Source organism: Leptidea sinapis, chromosome 11, assembly GCF_905404315.1.
Source record: "Leptidea sinapis chromosome 11, ilLepSina1.1, whole genome shotgun sequence".
Classification (NCBI taxonomy): domain Eukaryota; kingdom Metazoa; phylum Arthropoda; class Insecta; order Lepidoptera; family Pieridae; genus Leptidea; species Leptidea sinapis.
The window spans coordinates 2300992-2319856 of NC_066275.1; the positions used below are offsets into that span (position 1 = coordinate 2300992).

General features: G+C 34.6%; 1 non-coding gene across 1 annotated transcript; it reads right to left on the bottom strand.

The window, feature by feature from the left end:
• Window positions 1–16636: 16636 nt before the first annotated feature.
• Window positions 16637–16709, bottom strand: Trnar-ccu (transfer RNA arginine (anticodon CCU)). The gene has a single exon. It is a non-coding gene; the product is annotated as a tRNA-Arg (tRNA).
• Window positions 16710–18865: the final 2156 nt, after the last annotated feature.

Sequence of the window (18865 nt, forward strand, 5' to 3'; positions counted from 1 at the left end):
TCGCACGGAACGCGGGAGTTTCCGGCTTTGAGTCCCGTTCCGTTTGACATCGTTCATGTATTTATTTTTGAAATTTTATTTGTGATTACACAAAATTTACCTGGTTATAATATTGGCACTAAATTAGCACAGTTCAAATCTGGGGACTATACTGTGAATATTAATTAATAAGAACTTATCTAGAGAAATAGAATTCAAATAATAAAAACGGTCAAAATAACAAAATTTTCATTAGAATAAAATTGTAACTTTTGCCGCCACCCCTTTCAGCGTTTCATTTTACACTAATGACGACCCAGTCTTGAGGTCACAGATTTTCATTTGAATACATCGTAAAAATGTTGGTTTTGTTTGGAATAAGTCAAATGTTTTAGCATTTTACTGTTATTGTTTTATGTTACTATAGCGAGAAGGGCTTTTTATACTCAGATCTTATTTACTCAAACATATTTGTGGTACTCAAGGCTTGGTCTAATACTTGGAACTAAATTTAATATCCAGTATTTAAATGAGGTATTGGAAAAAGCAGAAAATTCTCAAGGAACTTGAATGATCGAAACTCTTATCATTAGCGATTGAATGAGAGGCTAATTAGGAATTAATATTAAATACTTGCGTGTGCTCGTAACATTCCCTGCCTTTTAATAGTACGATAAGAATATGAAAAGATAAGATACTATTTTAAGATATTACAGCAAGGAAATTTTCTTGTTTTCGATATTTTTTTTATCATTTTAAGACATTAAAAAAGATACTTTTCTGATTTTCGATTTTTCTTTTACTCTTGTTCATCTGGCGTATGTATGCTATTTTGTCTTCCTTTTCCATAAAAAATCAGCTTTAAATATCAATTTATGGCAACTTAGTTGGCGCACGCCAGTAACAGCTCGATCCATTTGACTGCGTGCAACGTAGAGCAGCTCGAATTGATGGGGACCCAGTGCTCTGTGAACGGCTGGATCACTTGGCGTTGCGTAGAGACGTCGCTTCATTGTGTGTCTTCTACCGCATTTCTCACGGGGAATGTTCCGAAGAGCTGTTTAACCTGATTTCTGCCGCCGAATTCCACCTTCGCACGACACGCCACAAGTTAGGATATCATTCCCACCATCTGGATGTGTGGCGATCCTCCACAGTGCGGTTTTCAAGGAGCTTTCTTCAGCGTACTACAAAGCTGTGGAATAAGCTTCCTTGTGCGGCGTTTCCGGGACGATACGACATGGGTACCTTCAAAAAAAGCGCGTACACCTTCCATAAAGGCCGGCAACGCTCTTGTGATTCTATTCTATTCTATTCTTGAGAATGTGCGACGGTGATCACTTAACACCAGGTGACCCGTACGCTCGTTTGTCCTCCTATACCATAAAAAAAAAACATAGCTTAAACGCAATTTTACGGAGTTTGTGCAAGCATAAAAGGCATATATACACAGGAAAATTTGACAAATATGTTAATCAACAGCTTGGTATTAACTCTATTATAGATACTTTCACGTAACAAAAAAATATGTCAATATCTTGGACCACAAACACACGCCTATTACCACGGTCTTCGTAGCAATAATATTGCTTTGAATGTCAGCTTACCTTATTATTATGCTTAAGACTTCCTTTATTTCTTGATGATGAGATCGATTTGACTTAGTTAAATATTTAAACGTTAATTGACCTATAGATTGGTATAGCCCTCGTGAATGACTTGTCAATCATCGGTAAATGAGATCTACACTGCGAAATTAAATTAACTTTTTGAGGTATACATCTTTCTTGTCTAAGCTTAAAAAAAAAGGTCAAATAAATTTTTAGAAGAAGAACTACATAGGTACCATGTGAAAAAAGTTTTACTCATGAATCTCAAAACATGATGAAGGTTCTGTTCGAAGTACCTCGTATCTAATATAATTAAGCATTGCTATAAGAATTATGTTGAAATAAATTAATTTTATATAGTTTATTTTATTTTAAAATTTAATGGAACTTATAAAAATTTTAAACAAAAAATATATATAGATTACTTGCACTTCGATTGTTCTCCTCGGATAGTTGCAACGACGGCAAAAAGTTCTTGGGTTCCTTAAATACCTCGCAGTAATATAAGTAAAGTATTTCGGTCTATTTAATTCATCTACCTCACTAAATTTAAATTGACACCGTTACTACTATTTCATTAAACTTATGTTTATCTGTTATTACCTTCCAACTACAAGCAATACTTGAGATAACGTTGTTGGTCTTGCATTTACTTTGCACTAGTATAAAATATTTTTGTAATAATAATTAATATTCGTCAGTTTAGTATCAATGTGCTTTCGGTTTGCGAATTGATATTAATATGTTCGTTGATTAGTCGTTATACAGAGCTAGCAACGCTGTTGTGATTGCTATGTTGTTACAAGAGTGAATAGGTCACGGTGATCATATTCAATCAGTTAACCCGTATGTACTTGTGGGCACGGTCTTTTTGGGTATCGCGACAGATAAAAAGCTTTAGTGGGATCCACATATTGCCCATCTGGCAGATAAACTCAGCTCTGCGGCATACGCCTTTAGAAAGATTACAGAGTACACGAATGTATGTACCGCTAGATTACTACTTCAGTTAATTTCATAGCATCAAGATGTACGGTATTTTTTGCTGTGGGGTAATGCTGCTGACATTGATAATATTATGGTGTTTGCTCTGCAAAAGAGCTGTTCATGCTATATATCAGCTTGGTTACAGACAGTCACTCAAAGAAAAATTTAAAGAAATAAATACTATGACTGTTCATTGTCAGTACATTTATGAAAATTTAATAAACGTTCACAAAAATCGTCACCATTATTGCTCTAAATAGTGATTTTAATTTTTATAACACTAGAAGTTAGGGATTGCTTGAAACTAATTCTAGTAGGCTTCATAAGATACATAATAGTAATTAAATAATAAATAATATTCATTGAAATGTTTTATTAAAAAATGGCTCTGTCGTAAATCCAACCTATACAGACGAATATGTAAGGGATCGGACAGCCTGGGACTAGATTATGATTATTTTATAGCACTAACAATGACAGTACAATATTGTATACTTGATTAAGAAGAGCGCAAAAAGATTATGCTGGGAGTGTTTCTTGCGCCGCTTCTTCTCTCTCAGAGCACCATTTGTGCCCGAAGCTGTGGTAGTATCAGAAATGACGTAAAAAAGATTTCTTAAGAATTTTTGAGGAAATAAATGTCTTTTATGCGGCAAAGTTTCACGCCAATGTTTTAGAAAAACTATCGACACAGGGTAACATTAGAGAAATTTATTTCTATTAACGTAAGTCCGTGTTTTATTGAATATGATTATTACCGTTAAAACAATACACATAACTTTTACTTACGTAGTTTATATATTTGTTTGCCATTGATCCTCACTAGAGTTACATTGCACGTAGTGCGTTCAATTAAAAGTGAGTATACGTATGTTTCCCGTAACTTTTATTCAATCTAATTTTATTTTTGATAAAGTTGCCTTTTAGTATAATATTTTTACTGAATTCACAATTCCTTTCTTACAAAACTCTTGATCCTGTTCACCTAAAAATTCTATATTACAGTGGCTTATCATCTCTGTCTTTCAAATAACACTTTAACCTTGGAAACAGATAAAATCACTGGGGGCTAGGTTTAGTTTATATGGAGAATGCTAAAATACTTTGAAGTAAGCATCTCAAATTAAATCCACAATAACGGTGAAGCTGGGCATCATCTTGATGGAACAAAAGGATTTTTGCTGGGTAGCCTCACCGTTTCTCACAAATTTCGTTAGTCAGTTCGTTTTTTGTTTTACATATAGAAGGCCTGCTCAACCATCCCTCCATGGTCGGGATATTCGTGATGGCTTGCTATCCCAGGAAAGAGAGTCCATGATATTTTCGACCGAACGACCTTCCTTTACTTTCCTAGGGATTCTAGATGATGGTTTCTTCTAGATCATTTATTGTTTTTTTTTCTGATATTAATATTGAAGCTTCGTTACATCCATGTTTAAAAATCTTTTTTCTTAATGTTCTTAAGTTAAGCAATATAGTCCAGTCATTATAGCAAGTTCACCTCGGAATTCGAGATACCCAGCTGTTAGTCTGTAAATACTTGTATAATATAATAGTTAATAAAAATTTACATATATATTTTTTTTTTTTGCGCCCAGACAAAGGGAAAGGGCTACCCTCCGGGATTACGAAGGGAGGGAGGTGGTGAATGCTTATGCATACCAACGCAGCCTGTGGGGTTCGAGGCACTTTATGCACCTGGGAGGGGCAGAGCAGTTTGCCGCTGCGTGACCATACATCTGGCAGCGGTGACATTGACCGGGGAACCCCCGCTTGTGTGGGGCTTCCACATGTATGTTGGAGAGCCCACATACGGTGAGCTCTCCTTTGAAAAGTTCCCTGGCTTCAGGGACGTTAGTTAGGATGACTAATGCTAACGGGTACTTCTTCCCGATACGGCTGTACATTTTATGTACAGCCTCGACCGGAAAGCTTTTCTTGACAAGGTCCTCCTGTATGAGCTCATTAGAGAGCTCGTACGGGAGGCCTCGGAGGACAGCCTTGACCTTGCGCTCTTCCGGGAGCGCATAAGTGTGGTAAGGCACGTTGTTACGCGAGAGGAGGAGAGTGAGGTTGCGAAAGTCGTCCGTGGTCGGTACGACTATGCGTATTGCCTCACCTGTGTTTGAGGCACGGGTGTATCGCACCTTGTGATCGATGCAAAGTTGGGCTACGTATGTCCACTTTGCCTTATCTCGGAGAAAGATTGGCGGTGGAGGCTTGTTATTAGGGTGAAAGAACGTGTCACCGGTTGGCAAGAGGAGGGGCAGAGTCCGGGGGTAAACTAATGTCGAGGGACATTAATGGTACTGGGAAGGAAGAGGAGGTTGAAATCTTATCAGACGCGATGCGCTTGGACTGACGCTTCTTTCTGGACTGAACCAGTTGAAAGTACGGTGTCAAGTACGGAACCAGTGAGTGTTCCGTTATCTGATTCCTCCGAGGAGGAATGGACTTGCCGCTTGCGGCCGCAGGAGGCGGAGTCTGAGAGCTCCATGTCTGCAGGAACTAGGGCATGAGCGTTGGGCTCGTCGGGGGACGCGGGGGAGTCAGCGAGGGGCTGACTTGGGGTGGAGGCCATGAAAGTGAGTCCTTTGAAGACCCCTTGGGTCTCCTCAGGTGTGAGATTTGCGGCTTTAAGCAAAGCCACAATCTGGACTATCACGGCGTTGAAGGTCTCCGCTGATGGAGCCATGCTGTGGGAGCCTCCCCGCTGAGGGCAGGGATCAACGGGGGTCGGAAGTGATGCGGCTATCCCTAATGGTTATAGCCGCGAACCGTCACCCTTGGGAAAGCCCAAGTGCAATGGGATCGGGTCGTCCGGTTTCACTCAGGTCAGGAGGCCTGAGAAACGCACCGGGTCAACGTAAGCCGAGTTAGTTGTCACCGTTAGGTATCCTTCAGCTCAACCGCGATGACACGCAACTCACTTACTACAATAAAAATTGCTGTAAACAAGCTGCGGGCCGGAACGAATTCGACGTAACCAGTCGAACTTGGCGTAGTATACCTCGTACCACACGTAGCGGAGCTGCGTAGCGTAGCACTGGGCGTAGCGTGGCGGCGTAGCAAGGCGTGAGCACAGGCGCGTGTAGTAGTCTGCTCGGCGCGGGGGCCGAGACAAGAATGACGATTTACATGTATCTATAATTATTGATTTATCGATAGTTCATCAACTATATATGGCGCGTTTTCGACCGGAGGCACCGGTTGACCTGAAGTGATGCTGTGACCGCGCGCTCTCCGCCCTCTATCTCGAAAACGGTTCACCGTATAAAATTTTTTTTAAACAAAATTTGTAGAAAATTATGTATTCTACAATATTGATAATAAATACAAATAGCAAAAAACCCATAGGAAATGAGATATTTACAAAAAAAGCGCAAAAAACCGATTTTTGTGACATTTGACCTTGAAATTTAATAGTTGCGTACACCCTACCATATGTAGGTTTCGAGACTACTTTTAGGGTTTCAAAATACAAATATTTACAGACTCACAGCTGGGTACCTCGACTTCCGAGATTCTTACCTAATTTAAGCTTAAATAACTGGACTAATAGTGTATAATGCTTTAAATACTACTAGTTGAAATATTTGTTTCTTCGGCCATAATACATACTGTGACATGGCAATCCGCTACACTTTTTTTTAAATTTTATTACTTTTTGTTCGCTACCATTATTGGGCTTCACTAGAGAGGTTCATCTTTGGAGAATGTTCTTCCTTGTTTAAATTCGAAGCACCTAGTTGTATTTAAGTATATGATGGAGCATGTACACTCAAGGAATCCTGAAAATCTTGATTTACATGTTCAGTCCTAAATTTTTCTAGCACAGATACTAAATAACCAAACGCAACTTAATTATATCCATTATAGACAACACGCTCCGATAAACTGGAAACAACAGACTTCCAAATGGAAATCCAAAAACAAAAGATATTAGAATTAATTTTTAAATTTAATAAATATTCAAGCTTTACCAGACAGTATTTATTTTTTTGTTTCAAAGAGTTTTTAACTTTCTCACTATAAATAGTGAGAAAAAGTTAAAAACTCTTTGAAAAGTTCAATAAATTGAACGCCCACTAGTATTAATATTTGACAATATCGTATATTTTAATAATTTTATTGTTTCCGAGAGTTTTCAAATTTCTTCACTATTCATTGAATGCCCACTAGTTCGAATATTTGACAATATTCTTATATTTCAATAAACTTTCTTTACTTTCATAAGTGTGCTTTTTACGAGCGCGTGTTCGCGTAATATGTAATGCTACCTGATGTTGGTAGGAGTACTTGTAGGTAGATAAAAGTTACCTTTAACTTTGACGAATTCAGTAGAGAATATGACTAAAACAAAAGTAATCGAGGAAAGTGATATTAAAAAAATAACTGTACGCATTCACATTGACGCAAGTAAAATGTAAATGGTTCTATTCACTCTTCAAATTGACAAGCATTGTTCCAATTGAATGTGAGAGTTAAAAGTAACGTAAAACCTGAAAATATACGTAATAGCTGCTATTATTTTCTATACTACCATTTTGCACAACATTTTATATGAAAGATTTTTTATTTATACATGAATACATAAAAACGTATGGGTGTGAGACGTGAGATGTCACCAAGCCCATCTCTCATCAACTTCATGTTTTCGTTAACCGATTCCTTCGAAATATCCTCGGTATTCACTGACCCGACAAATTTTCCAACGATCATCTTTAGCAACGCCGTCATGAAGACCAACAGATAAAACGCCGCAAATGGAACTGGATAGGCCACACACTCCGGAGGGATCCCAACCATATGTACTGCTGGGTCCGTAACTGTGCGATCATGGTTCGGAAAACTAGCAGCTCACCGGTTATACATATAAGTTCTAGTGAATGTTTAAAGAAAATCACATAAGTGCTACCATACTAAACTCATACATGTTTGTCTTTGCTTTGATATTAATGACTTTTAAAAGTATTTATAGATATTATTGTTTTAATTGTAGTTGCTGAGGGAATGTTTCTATAAGCTAGTTATTTTATTATTTATTATAAGTGCTTTTATTTATAGCTATACAATTTTGTGGTGTATGTTTTTAAATTTATTTTTTTTATTTTTCTTGAACTAATTTTGGATCGAATTATTACTCATGATTACTATTTATTAATGCTTCTTCTAACTTAGTATGGCTCTAACCATATTTTACCAAAACGTTAGGGGATTACGCACCAAAACAAAACAATTTCATTTGAATCTTTTGAATATGAATTATGATATAGTTTGTTTGAACGAAACATGGTTGTCAGAAGGATTTTTCAATGAAGAATTTTTTGACTCGCGATATAGTGTATACCGAAATGATCGTGATTACAAGCGTCTAGGAGTGACTATGGGTGGGGGTACACTGATTGCTGTACGTCGTGGTTGTGTTACTGTAGACATGCGTCACTCTTACGTGCCTCCATGTTTGCCTGATGCGGACATTACTTCTCTGGACCTACTTTTGGAAAAGTATACAACCCAAAAAAAGTTAAGGGTTTTCTGCTGTTATTTTCCACAAAACACACAACTAAGTAACTCTCAAGCTACATTTTTTGACTATTTATCTGATATAGTAATTAAATTCCCAAATGATAAATTCATAGTATTAGGAGACTTCAATGTTAAGGATGCAACATGGCTGCATGTTCCCGGAGGACATATTACCATTGTAAACACTTCTTATAATAATTTAGTTAATCAGCTATTCGCATTTATGACATTTCCAGGATTTAATCAGTATAATAATATTTACAACAATAATAATAGACTATTAGATCTTGTTTTATCTAATTCTGTTTGTGTGGTCAATTGAACAAAACCATTAGCATTGCCAGAAGACGGTCATCATCCATCCTTAGTGGTGAAGGTTGAGAGTGAAAAAATGACATGTACTTACGAGCACCGACACGTGTTGTTCGTTGTTATCACAACGCCGACTACAATGCAGTTAATGATGAATTAACTGGGTAACAAAAATTGACTGGGTTGAAGAGCTCTCATCAGAAGATATAACATGTGCCGTAGGAAAATTTAATTTTATACTTAACCATATCATAGATCGAATTGTCCCTACAAAACTAGTGCATGAAAATGATAAGTTTCCGTCGTGGTACTCTAGATCTTTAATAAAGTTAATTAAGAAAAAACTGAAAGCTCATAAAACATTGAAAATATACGGAAGATCTAGTGACTATGATAGGTTCTCGGAATTACGCCGTGAAACAAAACGTTTAGAAGCAGAATGCTATGATTTATTTATTGATAAGGCCGAAAATAATATTTATAACAATTCTACAAAATTCTGGGCATTTGTAAAATCTAAGCGAAGTAGTAATTGTATTCCAGACTGTATGTACTATGATGATGATACTGGATCAGACGGTCAAATGATAGCTAATATGTTTAACACATTCTTTAGCTCCGTTTTTACATCCGATTCTAATACTAAATTTAGCCATGATAACTTACCATTAAGCTATACTCAAACTTTTGCGAGAACAATATACATTACACGTGAAAAGGTAGAAAAGTACTTGTTAAAACTTGACCCATCCAAAGTAAGTGGTCCCGATCATTTACACCCAATTTTACTGAAGGCTTGTAGTAGACAAATTTCAATACCTTTAGATATACTCTTTAGGAAATCTTTACATTCAGGTAGTTTACCATCAATATGGAAAATGTCTTTAACTGTCCCCATTTTTAAAAGTGGTGACAGACATAATATTAAAAACTATCGTGGGATTTCAAAGATATCGGTCATCCCAAAATTATTTGAAAAAATAATCTATGACACTTTATTTCCTTTATTACGACCACTAATTGTTCCACAGCAACATGGATTTGTAAATAAACGCTCGACGAAAACTAACCTTTGCGAATTTCTAGATAAAGTATTGGATGCCTTAAACAATGGATTCCAGGTAGACACAATTTATACCGACTATTCAAAGGCGTTCGATAAAATTTCGCATGCCCGACTATTATTTAAACTTGAGCGTATCGGTATTCAAGGAGACCTTCTAAGATGGCTGGAGTCGTATCTCCGTAACAGAACACAAGCGGTAGCTGTTAAAGGATTTATTTCTAGTTTTGTCCCTGTTACATCTGGCGTTCCTCAGGGCTCTCACCTTGGCCCATTGTTGTTTAACATATTTATTAATGATGTTTTGCAATCTTTTCAAAATTCTAATATTCTACTTTATGCGGATGACACCAAAATATTTAAAATAATAAAAGAAAAACATGACTGTGTTGAACTACAAAGCGATTTAATTGAGTTAGGAAACTATTGTTCCGCTAATGACTTATACCTCATTGTTGACAAATGCTGTATGATAACATTTTCGAGGAAAAAAAAGCCAATTTTATTCAAATATAAAATAAACAATGAAGCCCTTAAAAGGGTGTCAGAAATAAAAGACCTTGGGGTAACGCTAGATTCGGCTCTCTTATTTGAAAATCATATAGACAATATGACAGCAAAAGCTTATAAAATGCTTGGTTTTATATTCAGACAGGGAAATGACTTCAAAAATATTCACACTTTTAATCTTTTATATAATGCTTATGTCAGACCATATTTAGAATATGCCTCGACTGCTTGGAACCCAAGTTATACAAAATATATAGATGCTATAGAAAGTGTACAAAATAAATTTATTAAAAAATTAAATTATAAGTTTCAAAATTGTAATACTCCTCAATTTAATTACCATCTTTACAACAGCGTAGAGAATACAGAGATCAAGTTTTCCTTTTCAAAATATTACATGACTTAATTGATTCCAATCGTATTTTAAAGTAACATTAAACTTAACTGTCCAAAACATTATACACGTTCTATAGATACATTCTTTATCCCTATTCGTAGAACTAATTATACTAGCAATTGTTTTATTATAAGAGCATGCAACACTTATAATAATAAATATAGTCACTTAGACATTTTTCATAGCAGCTATCCAACTTTTACTAAAAAAATTAAAGAATATCTTATACATTCTTAAAATATGTCCAACCGATAAATTTGATAAATTTTGTTTCATTTGTATTTTTGTGTACTTTTTTCGCCTTATGTTTAATTGTATATAAAATCGTTATATTTTGTATTATATTCACTCCTACTTTGTTTATATTTAAGTGTAAACTTTATTGGCTGGTGTAATATAAATTATGTGTTACAATGTGTATATAACTTAAGCTGTTTGTTTTCCAATAAATAAATAAATAATTATACCAAGGCAAGCACTGGACTGGAACCCTCAAGGAAAACGCAAACGTGGCCGTCCAAAGCAAACCTGGTGATGAAGCGAAAGACATCGGAAAGACCTGGAGTGAAATTAAGAGAGATGTTCAGGACCAATCACGATGGAGATGCACTGTGTATGCCCTCTGCCCCAGCTAGGGGATACAGGAATTTCTAAAAACTTATAAAAATGATATTCTAAGCGTTCTAATTGCGTTAAATTCATTCACATCGGTAATTTTTTTTTGGGGAATTTCACGCATAATGTGATGCTTGACTTTAAAGTCAGCTTGTCAACAAAGCGTTGTGTTTAATAGTGTTAATTTCAGCTAAAAATAGGGTTTATTTATTTTCCACTACTTTCCGGTAATAAGATTTTTAAAAAAAGTATATGGACTAGGCAACGAATAATAACTCAAATTCAGTTTTGTATGCCCTGGAGAAATAATTTTAAACTTTTAGATATGGACATGACAAAAAAACTGATGTTGTATGGGTATTTCTGTAAAAGTAATTAGTTCAGTAATTGATGACGTCGCGCCATATCTTGCAATATTTTTTTAATAATTGTTTAATACAATACACGTGACGTGTTTCCTGATCTTTTAAAATATAGTAATATTACAGCAAAATTTATGACGGGATAAAATTCTCACCAATCCTGAGTCAGTGTTGCCAACCCAAAAAATAATTTTAACAACAGAAACAGTTTGGCTTTACCACGGGACTTCACCTCTGATTTATCTTAAGGCCTAAAGCTTTGATTGTGTTCAACATTCAACACTAGTCATAAAGCTATGTCACTATATCTTATAGAAACTGCGCTCGATCTTCTGATTTCATATTTAAACAATATAATTCAGAAGGACGATGTGAATAGCAGGAGATCTCATGGGACTCCTCTCAGTTACTATCACAAGGGTCTATTATTGGTCTAATATCCATTTCTCGTCCTTATCTACGTCAATTTCTTCCTAACCCTATAGAAACCCAAAATCTTTCTAACCCTATAGAAAAAATATATAATGTAGTACTAGTAGTTAGTAGTTCTGCAGTATACTCGGTTTAAAAGATTAGACAATTAAATAACGCGGTATTTATCTATGTAGATACGGCGGCTTTGTTTAGTTTAGTTATTTTAATAATACTTTGTCATATGGTAGGTATATTATTAAGGGGCAGTGCAGCCGCTATCAATACCATCTTTGTGCTGCAAAATAGGTATATTTGCGCTATTTACAACCAGACCTAGGTTGTAAAAGAATCGTTCAGAGAAAAGTTTAATGAAATAAACATTGTTACTTTTACAGTTACAAAGACTTACTACTCGGCTAAGTCGAGTTAGAAAGTCTTTTGTGGGGCGATCTATATTATGCTTTTGAAACATGATCCCAGAAAATGTTGAGAACAAATGTATTATGAATTTCAAAGAAATTGTTAAGAGACGTTTGTGTCGTAAAGGTTACTATTACATAAATGACTTTATTTAATGATAACACAGATTGAGACTGGAGCGACAATAGTCTTGCTATTTTAATTAATAAATTTTGTTGTATCGAAATTACGTCAAAAAAAGAAGAAGCCCGCGTTATTGCGCCCGTTACTTTTAGGTCTGAGGCATTAATTACCAAATGGGTGGTAGTTTTTGACTTTCAATAAGTGATTTAGAATCCTTTTTTAAATAAGAATATTTAAATTAATAGTGTAAGTACTGATATTCAGATGGAATAAAATACTCAATACTATTTAAAATTTATGATTTTCACGCACTTAAATTAAACATTATTAATTATTTCTCGATTCGTGTTAACAATTGAATGATTATTAAGCTGGGTAACGTATAACATAAGTCTATATTTCTATATGTATGTGTTATAATCTAAAAAAAAAGTTTTTATGCATGAACTATTGTACTTTATAAACATTTTTATCATTACAATATAAAATTATTTACATAATGGTCTATTTTATGAAAATAAGGGACTAGACGAGCAGGACGTCCAGTTGAAGGTCATAGATACGCCGAGCTCATTACAATAGTAACACAGTAATGTTTACACATTACTGCTTCACGTTTACTATTACGTTTCCTATGAAGATTTCTCTATCGTTTTTAACTTCATTACTTATTTTTATTAATTTATCTATACTACGAAGTTTCTTTGTCGCTATAATTCCATAAATTTAATTATGCAAATTGTAAGTCTTAATGTTTACTGCTTATTCAAAGAGCGCACAAAAGTTAAGTTGTTCTTGTCTTATTTAAAATTTATTAAGCTGCCCAAATATTGCTTTTATATTCGACTATCGTTTCTAACTTCTTAAATAGGAAAGTTAATAATGACTTAATTGTGAGCAAGCGTAACGGTCGAAGTTTATGTAATTTTAAGAGACTCTGCAGAATTAATTGCGCTTTCTTTTGTTGACAAATATGTTGCCTTTTGGTGAAACTGATCATTAATTGTCTATGTATCTTATCATAGAAAAAAATTTATCAACGCTTTTTTTGTAGCAAAATATAAGGGAAATTTTAATTAGTTTTTATAAGTTACTTTTAACTTTTACGCAACTTGTAACTTTTACGCAAATATGTAAGACCAAAAATAGTTACATTTACACACGTTTTAATCGTTTTTTTTTTATGTAAAAAAAAATTAATTATGTTTAAATAATTTAAACTTATCACTTTTCAAAGAAAAAATGTGTCCACTTTGTACTGTATATTGACCCACTTAAGATGATTTTTTTTATGAAAATAAGGGACGAGACGAGTAGGACGTTCAGCTGATGATAATTGATACGCCCTGCCCATTACAATGCAGTGCCGCTCAGGATTCTTGAAAAACCCAAAAACTTTAAGCGGAACTACAACCGCGTTCGTCACCTTGAGACATAGGATGTCAAGTCTCATTTGCCCAGTAATTTCACTAGCTACGGCGCTCTTCAGATCGAAACTTAGTAATGTTTACACATTACTGTTTCACGGCAGAAATTGGCGTCGTTGTGGTACCCATAATCTCGCCGGCATTCTGTACAAAGGCGCCTCCCACTGGTAAATAATAATGTGCTTCTAGAATTTATTAACATTGGTTTTGTACATTATTTATTAATACATTTTCTATAAGTAAATAAAGATCAAAAAAGTTATGACGTTGAGAAAAAATATTTAAAATGAAAATGCGACATTTGTTAAAATCTGAAATAGGTTATTTTCTAAGAATGTCGCTATTCCTATTAATCTCGTACACCTATAAACACAGAGGTCAAAGTTCATTTTCGGGTTAGCATAGTAAGTAATAGTTAAGTAAACTCATTGCTAGTTCACTTCACGTAGGACACCCATATATTGCTCGAAGCACCCTTTTTACGACCGGGCGCTTGACTCTTGGGTCAACCGGGATTTGTTCATGTCACCTTTATTTGGATTATATGCCATTAAGATTTTACGTATTTCACCATGAAAGTGGACGTGCATATTGTGAGGGTTTTAAAGCTTCCGTAACTGTTAAAGAAAAAACCGTAAAGATCACTTCATTGTAATTGTTGAAAAACAAAAACTCTATGCTTGATATTTTTTTTAAGCCTCACTGCAGTGTAAAATGGTGCCCATTAAGCATAAGTCCGTCAACTTAACTCGGGAACTGGCTTGAACGACAGTTTTAGGAAGTGCGGTCAGCAAGAACAACTCAACAAAAGCGGTTTAAATCAAGTTGACAAGTAACAATAGAATTTGACATATCTTGATCCCTGGTGTCGTGGATTTTAGCAGATGTTTGCTTCATCCAAATACCATCACCCCGGCAATCATATATAATAAAAATAAAAAATCAGTTCAAATTCTAAAATAGAAAATGCTTGTCTGATAATTGATGTTTGGCCTTGACTATAATAATTTATATTATTATGTCTTACTTGCATAAACTTAACATACAAGCGTAATAGACGAACCCTGTGTGAAAGTGATATAACTCTCCGTAAATAAAATACGGACGGAATAGACGACCATGAAACCGTTTTGAAACAATTTAGTGTCCATTAGTCTCCTGTCCAATTGGATCGCGATTTAAATTTAAGGTTTTCATATAGATATTAATAAGTATTAATTAAAAAATATAATGGCGTCGTGTTCAGTATTAAATTGCGTTGTTACATATATTAACAATCCAATTTATGAAACATTTCACAGGTAAATACTGATTCTTCAATACTACTTTCGTGATGTCTATTATCGTAGAACATATGCGCTAAAATACTAAATATTACATTTTATATGCGCAGTAAGCACTTTATTTTCTAAAGATTATATGAATTTATCAAAATATGTGTTTGAAAATAATATTCTGTATACGTGAATAATATGACGCCGTTTATCAATATTCATCATAGGGATTGACCAAAAGCAAAATACTACACACTTCACTAACTTACTAACACATCTGTAAAACTATCGCACATGAACATTTTAAATTTAGTCTCGCCGTAATGAGGAGAGTGTTTGTCTATTACGGTAGTATACTAAGTTTATGCTTACTTGGATGGTTTCATGCATGAGAACAAGAACTACTTAAGGTGACGGGTAAACACAAACTTTATTTTCTTAGTAATAGAAAGTTTCACTGTTTCTAACTTATACTTATAACTTACTTCAAATATTTATATCCAATATACCTTTATATTATAATACTTTTGTTTAATAACAGTTGGTATGTTTTATGTACTTCTAACTTGATTCAGTTCATCTTATACATGCAAGCAAAGTCAAAATCAAAGTTCTTTATGTGTGAGAAACATTCACAAGTAAAGTTGTTACACATTTAAGAGCAGGCACATGTTTCGTCTTGACAGCATGCAAATATTTTTGTGGTTCACAATATTAAAACCCTAACACAATCAATAATTACTACTACATTAAATTTGACCAATGTAAGGCATTTGATATAATTAAGGCCTTAAGGCCTCTTTTTATGACAATAAGGGACGAGACGAGCAGGATGTTCAGCTGATGGTTATTGATACACTTTGCCTATTACAATGCAGTGCCACTCAGGATTCTTGAAAAACTCTAAAATTCTGAGCGACACTATAATTGGGCTCAGCACCTTGATTTATTTGCCCAGTAATTTCACTAGCTACGGCGCCCTTCAGACTGAAACTATAGTAAACCTTACACATAACTGCTTCACGTAATATATAGCTGCCGTTGTGATACCAACCTTCTATCCGGGTTTCTGTGCAAAGGAGACTGTGGCTGTTTGCTGTTGGATATTGTACAATCTTACTCACAGAGCGAATTCATCACCTGAGTAGTAGAATCGCACATTCCCCCGAGTGATACTAGATTCTATAAAGCATAAGTACTAACCTAACGAAGAAATTATTATTAAAATATAATTTTATTTTCTCAAAAAATACTTAAGGCTATTAATTTGACATCAATGAAATATTAAGGATGTCACTGGCTGACACATAAATAAGTAAATAAAAAAAAACACAAATGAAAATCTTTCATAAAAAGAACAACCATTAAGTGATCCCCACGCTTATCCATAAAATTTTATTGACATATTTTTTGTTGTATAGCTAAAGAAATTAAGATAAATAAATTATATACTGTACGCACAAAGTAAGTGTTAGGTGAGAAAGGAAAATTAAGAATAATTTAAGTCGAAGGATAGCCTAAGCAAATTATGCGTAAAATAACATTTCCTAATTATAGTCTGCTCGGTTTCTCGCACTTAAGTATCTGGAAGAGAATAAAAAATAAAAATATTAATACCCCTGGTGGGACTCGAACCCACAATCCCCGGCTTAGGAGGCCGATGCCTTATCCATTAGGCCACAGGGGCTTAACATTTAAGTTGAAATATTTTAACGGTACTTAACACAATCAAAAATAAAAAAATCCGAAAAACACGCTTAAATTCCTACCTTAACGACGATAGATGAAAAAAATTATATAAATTGGCATAAACCTTATTTTGCAAATTGAAAAATCGAATAATTTTATCAAATTAATGTATTGTCATCGGTCCTCGATAAATCTACGAAGTTTGAACGATCGCTGGCTGTTTAAAATGAGTCAGTTACAAACAAACATACATATAGCTGAAGCAAATAAAAATCGTGTAACAATTCATAATAATAAATGGGTTTAAAAACCATCGCCAAATGCGAATTGCATTTTTAATTCACTAGAACTTGAAAATTTCAAGGGTTTTATTATTATTTTTATACAAGTTCTTAGCACTTCATAACTATCTAAGGGCTATATTTCACTGGGATAACACGGTGATTACCAGTGGGAGGCTCCTTTGCACATGCCGGCTAGATTATGGGTACCACAACGGCCCCTATTTCTGCTGTGAAGCAGTAATGTGTAAACATTACTGTTTCGGTCTAAAGGGCGGACATGTCATGACTCTGTTGTCTGTATGGTGTCTAGTTTGGTAGCTTACGGACACCACCAAAATATAGCGTAGGCTGGTGCCTCGTGGACAAACACGAGTAATATTCATATTTATTTACACTCTCATAGAATGTGCCTCCAAACAGCGATGTTTTTTTTAAATTCAGTTATCATATTACTGATATACAAGCTAGGTCGACTTAGCATCTAAAAAACCACATAGGTTACAATAAAGATATAAGTAAATAATACTTAAGATATAAATTAAATTAACAACAGTGAAAATGTTGTACGACTTAAAACGAATAAATATAACTTAGCAGGTTTTTTTGTCTTAGCTGATATATTTTTTTAATAGGTAATCCTTTAATCTATAATTAATGTTTTGAATTGTTAAATTTTTCCGCTCAATGAAGCTCATTTAGCAAGCGAGGTATGAAGTTATCGGCAGTTCTTTCGCCGTACACGTTGCATCTAAGCATATTTGCAGATAATGTATTGTGAAGATACGAAGCGAATGGCTAGATGTGATTGAAACACATCATCATGTGTTGACTGGTGTTCTCACTGCAAGAACGCGGCAGTACGCTATCAAACTTAGGTGTCACTCCTATGTTTCTTGACTGATAAAATCAAATGTGTAATTTTTTTATTATGAAGATAGGGGAGGATACGCCCTGTCCCTTATAATGCAGTGCCGCTCAGGAATCTTGAAAAACCTTGAAAATTCTGAGCGGCACTACATTTACGCTCGTTTCCTTCAAACATAAGATTTTAAGTCACATTTGCCCAGTAATTTCACTAGCTACAGCGCCCTTCTGACTTAAACAAAATAATGTTTTCACATTATTGTTTCACGGCAGAAATAGGCGCATATATTTACAAAACAATAGTGAATTGGGTCAATATATATTTATAAAAAGCGTTGGAGACGCAATATTCAACTTATTGCGTTCGTTGACTCTCACCACGGAGCCTCCGGTTCAATCCTCTCCCGCCACGTACCAATTAGTTTTCGATTTTCGTTTGTTCGACGCTTTATAAGATCGACAACGCTCTTGTGATTCCCCTGGTGTTACAATAGAGTATGGGCTGCGGTGATCACTTACCATCAGGTGACTCCTATACTCGTTTGTCCAACTCAATAAAAGTAAAAAAACAAAGTCGTGCGGAGTTTTGAAGTGGACGTTATTCGTTGCAATGCTTCGCTCGTGGAGGCTGCACTTTTGAATTTAGAATAACTAGAGTTGCACATTTACGTTTCCGTTAGTCACATAATTATTAATTTTACACAAAAGAAGACGAAACTTGTACATTTTTACAGCAACAACAATTTTTATGACAATAACCGCCATGATTAACTCTATCTTTGTAGTAGAATTTTCCATACTTGTATGGAAAATTATAATAACATACTGAGAAAGATTGTGTCATTGCACCTTATTATCATTGTTTTTGTCCGCCCTCCTATGTCAATAAAACTGAATTCTATTTAATTTATAAAATTGAATTCATTAAACATTTTAAATTAATATAATCTTAAGATTTAATATATATATCCAATGTCCTAAACTAATGAACGGATTTTAATGGGGA